Below are 12,826 nucleotides of genomic sequence, written 5' to 3'. Positions count from 1 at the left end.
GGCCTATAGATGCACTTTATTAGATTGAGGAAAATGCCTTCTATTTCTAATTTGTTGAGAGTTTTTATTCTGAATGGGTATTGGATTTTATCAAATACCTTTTTTGTATCTACTTAGGTAATCACATAAATTTTGTCCTTTATCCTATTAATATTGTCTATTATATTCATTGATTTTCAAACGTTAAATCAACCTCACATTCCACAGATACATTCCACTTGGTCATAGTATATAATTCTTTTTCTCTGTTCCTAAAGTTGTTTTGCTATGATTTTGTTAAGGGCATTTGCACCTATATTCTGTAGTTTTCACATGATGTCTTTGGCTTTGGTTTCATGGTAATACTGGCCTCATAGAATAAATTGGGAAGTGGTCCTTCCTATTCTTTCTACTCAAAGAGTTGGTGAAGAACTGATATTAATTCTGTCTTAAATGTTTGATAGAATTCACCAGTGAAAACTTCTGGGCCAAGCTTTTCTTTGTGGCCAGATTTTATACTATGAATTCAATTTTTTTTTTGCTTATAATAAGTCTATTAAGATTCTATATTTCTACTTCTTGAATCACTTTTGGTAGTTTGTATCTTTCTAGAAACTTCCATTTCATCTGAGTTGCCTAATTTTTTGTCACACAATTATTCATGTATAACATGAATAATTCTTTCGACTGTTATAGGGTCAGTAATGACATCCTCTCTTTCACTCATTATTTATGCATTTGTGTTTTTTCACCTTTTTCTTATTTTCACCAAAGGTTTTTCAATCTTGTTGGTCTTTTCAAAGAAGCAACTTTTTGTTTCACTGATTTTCCTCTCCTGTTTTTCTATTTTCTACTGCACTGATTTTTTTTTTTTTTTCTGTTGCCAGGCTGGAGTGTAGTCGTGTGATCTCAGCTCACTGCAACCTCTGACTCCCTGGTTCAAGTGATGCTCCTGCCTCAGCCTCCCAAGTAGCTGGGATTACAGGCACACGCCACCACGCCCAGCTAATTTTTTGTATTTTTAGTAGAGAAAGGGTTTCACCATATTGGCCAGGCTGGTATCGATCTCCTGACCTCATGATCTGCCCACCTTGGCCTCCCGAAGTGCTGAGATTACAGGTGTAAGCCACTGCACCAGGCCTGCACTGATTTTCATTTGAATCCTTAATATTTTCTTCCTGCTTTGGGTTAGTTTGGTCTTCTACTCATGGATTATTTAAAAATTGTTTTGAATTTTCAAAATACTTGGGTATCTCCCAATTTTATTTATTTATTTATGTATTCATGTATTTATTTTTGAGACAGAGTATCACTCTATCACCAAGCTGGCGTGCAGTAGTGCAATCTTGGCTCACTGCAACCTTGGCCTCTCAGGTTCAAGCAATTCTCCTGCCTCAGCCTCCTGAGTAGCTGGGATTACAGGTGTGCACCACCACACCAAGCTAATTTTTTATATTTTTGGTAGAGACAGGTGTCACCATGTTGGCCAGGCTGTTCTCAAACTCTTGACCTCAAGTGATTCAGCCACGTCAGCCTCCCAAAATGCTGGTATTACAGGCATGAGCCACCATGCCCAGCCCCCAGTTTTATTCCTGTTTTTGATTTAATATCATTGTGGCCAGAAAAGCATACTTTGTGTTATTTCAAGCCTTTCAAATGTATTGAGACTTTGTAAACGGCCTGGTATATGGCTCATGTGTGTTGAAAATAATGCATGTTCTGCTGTTGTTTGCTAAAGTGTTCTGTGAGTGTCAGTTAGGTCAAGTTGGTTCATATGACTGTTTCAGTTTTCTAGTGGCTATGGCTTGCCTCTATGAATTCCAATCCCCTCCCTGATGTTGGCTGAGAATTTCCAACTCACCTTTCAGCTATTTGATGCTTTCAAGAGTTTTGTTTTTCTTGCTCAGCCTTTTGCCTTAGCGTTTTCAGCGGGATGCTTGGCCTAAATTATCAAATCAGAAATTTCTGGGACCTGTATTTCAACTTTTAGTATAAAATTGCCTATTTCCAACTATTGGAATTAGACTAAGTACCATTTCCAATAATGTGTGACAAACCCGTAATACAAAGTTTTAGTGGTGAAAGAGAACAAGCCTTTAAATTCCTGGCGAAGTTCCCAAATATGGCAGTTCCTACCTTAATTGTAAAGCAATTTAAACTAGAGTGCTTCTAATATAAATCATCATAATTCTATATAGATAGGGCTTTTGACTTTCAGGCAAAAAAAATTACTGGATAGACAAGGGTCACCAAATAAATATTATAAAGATATAAAAATTCAATTAACCTGGTTAATATATCGAAAATGGACATGTGAGTCCTTAACCTCAAGGAGAAATTGACAAAGCCTTCATCCTAGGGAAAAAGTTTAACATGTCTCTCAGTAATTGATAGCTCAGAAGAAAACAATATAGAGAGATAATTTGAATAATACAACAAAAAAGCTTGATCCAAGGAACACACATATATCTCTGAGCCTCCAACAATTGAACAAGTCACTTTTTTTCAAACACATATGAAAATTTATGACAACTGACAATATATCAGGCAGATAAAGAATAATAGTAAGTAAAAAAGATTTTTACTTAATGTAACTTAAGTACATGTAATTAAATTAGAAATCAATATCTAAAAATTTAGCTCAAAATATATATTTGAAATTTAAAAATCAGACCTCTAAATAAATCATAGGTTAAAAAAACATTGAAAATTAGAAAATCAGAAAATTCTGTTCACCAAGGTGGCAAAATAGAAGGCAACCTGCTCAAATCTCCAGACAACAAGAATTCTGCACCTATCCACAATCAAAAGTCTCTCTGCCTCAGGATTCAGATAGAAGTTTGTGAAATCTTGATGGAGCCCAAGATCTTGGAGGATTATTTTGAGAATGCAGACTGACACCCAGTTGGCTGATCCCCCAATCTTGTTCCTGGGTTTAAGAGACTTTGGCTACCACCTTGTGTGACTTTGAACCTGCAACCAAAACCATCTGTTAAAGGATCCAGAAGGAATTGTGTACACTAGGGCCTTGGTGGAAAGGCATCTGCCTGCTCGCATCGATCTTAGAAATAAACTTCAAAGTTGACTTGTGGCTTGGCTCTGGCATCCACCACTCCTACCTAGGTCCTAGTTCAGAGTTGCTCACACAAGAACCCAGAGGGAGACTCACCCATACCTCAAGTCTAGGAGTCTGAGCCTCTCTGATAGGCTTGCCAACCCTATCCCACAGTGGATCCTGAGGAGAACCAGTCTCAGCTCCAGCCCCTCCCACTGCAATCAGGGAACTATTCCATCTGTACTGAGATCTGCTGGGAGATGCTTACCTATCTGAGCAAACATAATGGGCTCTCCAGTCTCTGTCCCACAGAAGATTACAAGGGTACCCAGTCTCAACTCCAGCCCTTCTTGCTGCAGTCAGGAACCCATTCCACCTATGCAAAGACTTGCTAGGAGGCACACACCCATCTGGGCCTACAGTACAGTCTTCTCGACTCAGGTCCCTGGCTAGCATTCCCACACAGCCCTAGTATACCTGTTCCCTGCGTCTTCCCCAGGTCCACGTGGTACACAAAACTGCTTCAACCTGAAAGTCCTCATGAGACTCATAGCAAGCCTGGGCTTAGAGCATCTTCCAGTGCCAAGATGGCTGCAGTGGTCACAGGCTCAGGGAACTCAATAGTCAGTCTACTTAGAATCCCTGGAAGGCTCTCTGAAGAAAAACAGGCATAAAAGAGGCCAGACTGTGAAGACTAAAATAAATATTCAGTCCTTCAATGCACAGACATTGTTGCACATCTACAAGGTCAAAAACATTCAGGGAAATATGACCTAACCAAACAGAGAAAGCAACGTGCAAAAGGCAGACCCTAAAGTGATGAAGATGTATAATGCCTCACATAAAGAATTTCAAATAGTTGTTTTAAATTGCTCAAAAAACTTCAGGAAAACATAGAGGATTAATTCAGAAATGTACTAGAAAATTTAACAGAAAGATTAAAACACTAATTTTTTTTTAAATGTGAAATTGGCCAGGCATGGTGGCTCACGCCTGTAATCCCAGCACTCTGGGAGGCCAAGGCAGGCAGATTATCTGCGATCAGGAGTTCGATCAACCTGGGTAACATGGTGAACCCTGTCTCTACTAAATAATTAGCTGGATGTGGTGGCACATGCCTGTAGTCCCAGTTACTCAGGGGGCTAAGGCAGGAGAATCACTTCAACCTGTAAAGTGGAGGTTGCAGTGAACTAAGATCATGCCATTGGACCCCAGCCTGGGCAACAAAGCAAGATTCTGTCTCAAACAAACAAACAAAAACAAAACAAACAAACAAACAAAAAAAGCAAAATCCTGAAGTTGAAAAATACCATGAAAATTTCAATAGAGAATATCAACAGCAGAATTGGTCAAACATAGGAAAGAATCAGTGAGCTCAAATACAGACTATATGACAATACATAGTCAGAAGAGAGAACGAAAACATAATGAAAAGGCATAAAGAAAGGTTGGGGATCTACAAGAGAACATCAAAGCAGCAGATATTCAGATTATTAGGCTAAAGAGGGAACCAAGGAAGAAAAAGAGGTAGAAGAGTTATTTAAAGAAATAATAATAGAAAACTTTTCAAACATGAAGACCAAAGGTTAGCAATCAGATTCAATCCAAATAAGAATACTCCTGGCCAGGCACAGTGTCTCATGCCTATAATCCCAGCACCTTGGGAGGCTAAGGCAGGCAGATCACCTGAGGTTAGGAGTTTGAGATCAGCCTGGCCAACATGGTGAAACTCCATCTCTATTAAAAATACAAAAAACAGCTGGGCGTGGTGGCATGTGCCTGTAATCCCAGCTACTCAGGAGACTGAGACAGGAAAATCACTTGAACCCGAGAGGCAGACGTTTTAGTGAGCCGAGATCACACCACTGTACTCCAGCCTGGGCAACAATGATGAAGCTCCATCTCAAAAAAAAAAAAAAAAGAAAAAGAATATTCTAAGACATATAATCAGATTCTCAAAGGTTCAACATAGAGAGGAGATTCTAAAAGTAGCTAGAGAAAAGAAGAAAATAACATATAAGGGAGATCAAATATTCCTGGCAGAAGACTTCTCAGTAGAAACTTGACAGGCCAGGATGGAGTAGGAAGATATATTTCCACTATGAAGGGGAAAAAAAAAATCTGTCAAGCAAGAATACAATACCCAGAAAAGCAATCTTTCAGAAATGAAGGAGAGATACTTTCCCAGACAAACAAAAGCTGGGGCAATTGATTCTTACTAGACTGGACCTATAAAAAATGCTAAAGGGATTCTTCAAACCAAAAGAAAAGGACATTAACATGTAATCATGACATGTAAGCTACTTATATATTTACTAAGAAGACTAAAAGACAAAACTATTTACAATAATAATAACTGCAATTTGTTAAGAGATAGGCAATATAAAAATGCAAATTGTGTCATCAAAAATTCAAAATGGCGGGGAGAGAGTTCATGTGTACAGGGTTTTACTTTGCTTCTTTCCTTTTTGTGTGATTAGAGATAAGTTAGTACCTACTTAAAATAACTTGCAATCTACAGGATGTTTTCTGTAAGCCACACAGGAAAAACTGAAATTCTTTCCATTAAGATATGGAATAAGACAAGGATGCCCACTTTCACCACTTTTATTCAATATAGTACTAGAAATTATAGCCAGAGCAATTAGGCAAGAGAAAGAAATAAAAGGCATCCAAATTAGAAAGGAAGGAGTCAAATTACCCTTGTTTGCAGATGATGTGATTTTATATTTTAAAAAACATGAAGATTTCAACAAAAAAAAACCCTCTTAGAACTTATATAAGAACTCAGTAAAGTTGCAGTGTACAAAATCAACATACAAACATCAGTATGCTACAGCAACCAATCTGAAAAAGATATCAAGAAAGCAATCCCACTTACAATCGCTACAAAAAATAAAATACCTAGGAATAAATTTAACCAAACAAGTGACAGATCTCTACAAGAAAAACAATAAAACACTAATGAAAGGAATTGAAGAGGACACAAAAAAATGGAAAGATATTTCATGTTCATGGATTGGAAGAATTAACATTGTTAAAATGTCTTTACTACCCAAAGCAACCACAGATGTGATCCTTATCAAAATACCAAGTACATTCTCCACAGAAACAGAAAAAGCAATTCTAAAATTTATATGAAACCACAAAAGATCCTGAATAGATTTGCTAAGATAATCCTGAATCAGAAGAACAAAGCTGGAGGCATCATACTAGCTAATTTCAAATTATACTACAAAGCAGTAGTAAACAAAATAGCATGGTACTAACATAAAAACGAACACATAAACCAGTGGAACAGAATAAAGAACCAGAAATAAATCCACATGCCTACAGTCAAGTGCTTTTCAATAAAGAAGCCAAGAACACACATTGTGGAAAAGACCAGTCTCTTTAGTAAATGGTGCTGGGAAAAGTGGATAGCCACACATAGAAGAATAAAACTAGATCCTCATATTTTACCATGTACAAAACTCAAAATGGATTACACATTTAAACATAAGGCCTAAAACTGTGAAACAACTAAAAGAAAACACTGAGAAAACATTATAGGACACTGGTCTGGGCAAAATTTTTTGGGTAAGACTTCAAAATCATAGGCAACTGGCTGGGCATGGTGGCTCATGCCTGTAATCCCAGCACTTTGGGAGGCCAAGGCGGGCAGATCACTTGAGGTTAGGAGTTAGAGACCAGCCTGGCCAACATGGTACAACCCTGTCTCTACTAAAAATACAAAAATTAGCCAGGTGTTATGGTGGGTACCTATAATCCAAACTTCTCGGGCATTGAAGCAGGAGAGTGGCTTGAACCTGGGAGGCAGAGGTGGCAGTGAGCCAAGATTGCATCATGACACTCCAGCCTGGGCAACAGAGTGAGACTCTTGTCTCAAAAATAAATAAATAAATAAAATAGCCACAGGCAATTAGAAGAAAAATGGGATGACATCAAGCTAAAAGATTCCTGCACAGTAAAGGAAATAATTAATAAAGTGAAGAGACCTACAGAATGGGAGAAAATATTTGCAAACTATCCATCAGATAAAGGATTAATAACAAGAATAATAAAAAAAATCAAACAACTCAATAGAAAAAAATGAAACAAATAATCTGATTGAATGATGAGAAAATGCCATCACAGAGAAGAAGAGGAAAAAATTAAATTAAATTAAATTTTTAAAATGGACAAAAGACCTGAATAGAAATTTCTCAAACGAAGACATACAAATGGCTAACAGGTATATGAAAAAATGTTCAACGTCACTAATCATCAGGGAAATGCAAATCAAAAGCACAGGAGATATCATCTCATTCCAGTTAGAATAACTATTATCAAGAAGACAGAAAAAAATAATTCTAGTGAAGATGTAGAAAGAGGGGAATGCTCATATACTGTTGGTAAGAATGTAAACTAGTACAGCCATTATGGAAAATGGGATGGAGGTTCCCCAAAAAACTAAAAATAGAACTACCATATGATCCAGCAATCCCACTGCTGGATATGTATCCAAAAGAAAAGAAATCTCTATATGGAAAAGATATCAGCATGCCAATGTTTATTGCAACACTATTTGCAATAGCCAAGATATGAAATCAACCTAACCTAATGGATGAACAGATAAAGAAAATGTGGTACATATACACAATGGGATATTATTCAGCCATAAAAGAGAACAAAATCCTATCATTTCCAGCAACATGTATGGAACTGGAGGTCATTATGTCAAGTAAAATAAACCAGGGACAAAAAGACAAATATCACATTCTCACTAATACATGGAAACTAAAAAAGTGGATCTCATGGAAGTATAGATGAGAATGGTGGTTACCAGATGCTGGGAAGGGAAGTGGATAGGAAAAGATGAAGAGAAGCTGGTTACGGGTATAAAAATACAGTTAAAAGAAGGAATAAACTCTAGTATTCAAATAGTATAGCAGGAAAATTATAATTAATAATAACGTGTTGTACATTTCAAAATAGGTAGAAGAGAATTCTATTGTTTCCAACACAAAGAAAAGATAAGTGTTTGAGGTGATGGATATCCTAATATCCCTGATTTGATCATTGTATATCATGTACAGGTATCAAAATATCACATGTAGCCCCAAAATATGTATAATTATTACATACCAATTAAAACTTGTGAAATAAAAATAAATAAAAGTGCATTTATTAAAGAAAAATGAAATGGAAAACAAAAATATGCTCAATTTTTTCCAAACTTTTATTATATGCAGGTGTAAAATGACATTTCAACAAATATAAGGAAAGCAAGTAAAACATAGGAAAAATTAAAGACTTACAAATATATCACATTGGGAAATGTTGTTATACTCATAATTCTTTATCTCTTTGTAATTGTAATGAAATAACATTTATGAGAGAAATTATATTCCTCATATTAAATGCCTATATGCACACCTTGAACAAATTAAGTTTAATGTGACCAAAGATTTTAATGTGACCAAAATAAAATAAAAAATACTCCTAACTGAAAAGCATATAGCAAAACTTGTGATTCAATCTGAGAAAGCTGACTGAAACATAAAATGGTATGAAATTTCATCACAGAAGTGCTTGGAAGTACTTATAGTCTTGATACAAAAATTAGAAAAAAAAGTTTGAAAATTAACAAATGAGCTATGTAATGAAACAAAACCAAAGAAATTAGAAGGAAATAAAATGCCAAGCTTATTAAGCATGGAATTTAATTATTAAAAAAAACTTATAAGGGTTTAACAAAGCCAAAAGTTGACTTAATATTTACAAACTTCTGGTAATATTGATGAAGAATAAAAGACAGATGAATACATGAAAAACTTTAAAAATAAGAAACAGAATTTAACTATTGAAAGTATAAATTGGAAGGTTAATGAAAAAATAATGTGAACAAATTCATGGAGTAGAAATTAGAAGGTTAATGAAAAAATAATACAAACAAATTCATGCCAAAAAATGGAAATAAGTAAAATGAACAAATCCTTAGAAAACAAAATTTACACAAGAAAAAATAGAAAACCTGATTAGAATTATAATCATAAAAAGAATCAAATTTAAAATTTTAAATATTTCCACAAAGAAAATACCAGGCTCAGAATGTTTGTAGACAAATACTACCATTCATGATATATAATTCTGTAACACAAACTCTTCTAGATAATAGGGAAAGGAAGCATTCTTCAATTTATTTCACGATGTCATAACTCTAATGCCAAAATTAGATAAGGACCAGAAAGGAAAACATACACAAAAAATGCATGGATGCAAAATTCCTAACCCCAATATCAGTAGACTATATCCATTTGTGAGTAAAAAGATGATGTGCCACGCTAAGTTAGATTTATTCTCAAAAATCAAGGAAGGTTTAGTTTTAAACTTCTTGGTTTCCAAACAAGATGGTGAATTAGTATGAGTTTCTTTTTCCCCATGGTAACTCTGGAGAACCTCCCAAAATGAGGTGAGATTATTGATATGATGAATCAACATTACTACTATGAGAAAGCCTGAGAAAGCAGATTTGAACCGGTGCAAGCTGGCCTGTGGCAAAATATTTTGGTGTGTGTGTGTGTGTGTGTGTGTGTTGTGTTTTTTTGTTTTGTTTTTTACAAAACTCAAGTTTGGAGCAGCCAGACACTGCAGTGAGAAGATGGCGTTGGAGAATAGTTTATAGCTTATACTTTTCTTCCTCCCATACAATTGCTTTGGGATGATCTCTGTCTGCCACATAAGATTTATCCATACATGATCACCAAAAGCCCAGGCTAGATGATGTCAGCTGTGTCTAGCAGCACAGCATTTAAGCCAATTACAAGGAGAAGTTGACGGAAAGAAGTGCAGACTAATCAGATATCCCCCCTGCTACTTCCAAACCCTCAGGTAAGGAGAGATGTTTCCAGCTTCAGCTTAGATACATGTATAGAGCATGGAGGTCATCATTCACATCCTCACAGTAAGCAAAAAGCTAAACAAACTGAAAACCAGTGATTCCTCTTAGATCTATCAGATAGCTGAGGTCACAGGACACATTGCCACCCTGAAAACTGGAGAGGCAGGTGGATACAGAGAATCACACGCAAGACAAGCTAACCAGGAGCAGAAGCTTCTGGAGCCAGTAACTGGTAGGAACACTTACATGGTGATTGACATATTGTAGGAGGCAGATCATGGACTGGCTTAAGAGTAAGACTGGGGCCACAGTTTTAGGGAGGTTTACCTCCAGGAACCCCACCAGGTTTTCACAGTGAAATCAGAGAAAAATCCCTTTGTGCTTCTGGCAGAGGTAGGAGAAAAGTAACCATTTTGAAATATGCCTGGGGAAAGTAACTATTTTGAAATATGCCCAGAGTGTTCTCTGAAACAAAGGCTTGCCTTCAAGAGCAATGCCTTACTAAAAATTTTTCTGACTTGGAAGAAAGGCAATTAGACAACTCCACCCCCTCACTTAGGAATGGGGAAAAAAAGCTAAGAAGTGCCTCTGAAGATCACATACCAGGGACCGAAACCCATTAAAAACTTGAAATTTAATTATATTATAGATTATTATATACCTCCTCTCCTCAACACGTATTACCATATCAATAGGACTCCAGAAGAATGACAGCGGACTGCAACTAAGAGAGCTGCAGGACTCCCTTTAAGAAGGAACTCTTCTTAAACATGCTCTACTTAAGAAGAAATTCTTAGGGATCCCAAAGACAACAGGGAAGCAATAAATTAAAACAAAACAAACACACACACACACACACGGAAACTAGACGAAACTGAAGCCTATGGCACCTGCAGCTACAACAAACATTAAGCACAGCCTAGCTTCTAGAGATTAACATGAAAGCTTGCAGTAAAGGTCTGATTACCTCAGTTCCTATTAACAGACACAGCATGTTCAGCTTTCAACAAAAAATTACACAACATGCTAAAAGGCAAAAAAAAAAAAAAAAAAAAAAAAAAAAAANTCTGAAGAGATAAAGCAAGCATCTGAATCAGACTCAGATATGACAGATTTTAGAGTCATCAGATAGCAAAGTTAAAATAACAACAATTAACATATTAAGGGCTCTAATCGAATACATAGGCAACATGCAAAAACTGATGGGTAATATAAAAAGAGACATAGAACTCTAAAAAAAAAAAAAGAAGAAAATGCTGGAAATGAAAAATGCTCGCAAAAATGAAGAAGAATGCCTTTGATGGGCTCATCAGTAGACTAGACAGGCCCAAGGAAAGAATCAGTGAGCCTGAAGATAGGTCAGTAGAAACTGACATGCAAAGGTGAAAAAGAATGGGAAAAAAGAAACAGTGCCTTCTTATGCACTCTTTTGTCTGCCTGCAACAAGTCCTGTCTCTCAGCTGCTCCAAGATCTCTGCCTAATGATCCTTACTCAAAAAAGCATGCTCTGACCTCATACCATGCTCTGGAGTAGATACCAGTCTCTACTGAATACTTTTATAATAAATAGTCTGTAGTTTTCCTTAATAGCATTTAACAAAATTGTAATTTAAGGATTATTTTTGTGTATGTACACTACCATCCATGATTGAGAAAATGATACTAGACTAGCCTATCCAAGAGAAAGAAACCGTACATCTAGAAAAAAAATATATTTTTTCCAGATGATAAACAGCATGCAATACAGAACTCTAATCCCCAAGGGAAGGGAAACAAAAGTGAGCCCTCAATACCTCTGACTTTCTATCTGGAGGAACTTTCCAGACCAGTGACATTAGTTGTTTGATGAGTTGAGAACATTGCAAGCAATGTCAATAGTCAAATAATATGGCAAATGATTTTAAGTGGTTTTCCTTGGCTCTTGATGAGTCAATGATGTTAGTGATACTACTCAGTTGTTGTTGATGCATTAATATCATTTGAAATGACTGAATAATTGGCCTCTATAAATAGATTGTGTGGAACCAACCACAAGCAAGAATATTTTCAAAGAAAATATTAATTTAGTAAACCCAAAGTGAAATCTGCAAAAATGTGTTCCAACTGCTGGTAGTAAAAATATGTAAAGAACTTTTTTTTTTTTGAGACACAGTCTCACTCTGTCACCCAGGCTGGAGTGCAGTGGCATGATCCTGGCTCACTCCAACATCTGCCTCCTGGGTTCAAATAATTCTCGTGCCTCAGCCTCCCAAGTTGCTGTGATTACAGGCACATGCCACCATGCCCAGATAATTTTTGTATTTTTAGTAGAGACAGGGTTTTGCCATTTTGGCCATGCTGGTGTTGAAATCCTGACCTCAAGTGATCCACCTGCCTTGGCTTTCCAAAGTGCTAGGATTACAGGCATCAGCCACTGCACCTGGCCTAAAGAACTTTACTGAGGCTTGTTTAGACAAGTTTACCAAGCTTGCACAAATTTAAGGTGTTTAAAACCTGTGGTATTCATCAGCAGGAAATATGTAAGTCTGTCTTATTTGAACAAGTAATGTCAAAAGTGAACTTCATTTGCTCTTACGGACTTAACTATTGTCAGCTCTGTGATTTTTTTTTTCCCCAGAAATAGAAGCCAAATATCCTGACTAGCTCTGTCACACAGCAGTTTAATGACTTAGCAGTAATAAACCTTGACTACAATTTTTTAAGCTCAGGGCTGGGCATGAAATTTTTCTGAATAAGAACTTTGTTCAAACCACTATTATTAAACATGGAATGGCTAGAAACTAGCTTTTGCTGCAAAGTTTATGTTTCTTAATGAATTCAACCTAACATTTCAAGGCAAATCAGAGCTTATATGCAAAGCTTATTCTGCTGCAAAGTCATTTCAATGACAACTAATATTTGAATCACAA

Source organism: Cebus imitator, unplaced genomic scaffold (assembly GCF_001604975.1).
Source record: "Cebus imitator isolate Cc_AM_T3 unplaced genomic scaffold, Cebus_imitator-1.0 Scaffold618, whole genome shotgun sequence".
In the NCBI taxonomy this organism is placed as follows: domain Eukaryota; kingdom Metazoa; phylum Chordata; class Mammalia; order Primates; family Cebidae; genus Cebus; species Cebus imitator.
Note: the sequence above shows the minus strand (reverse complement) of the source record.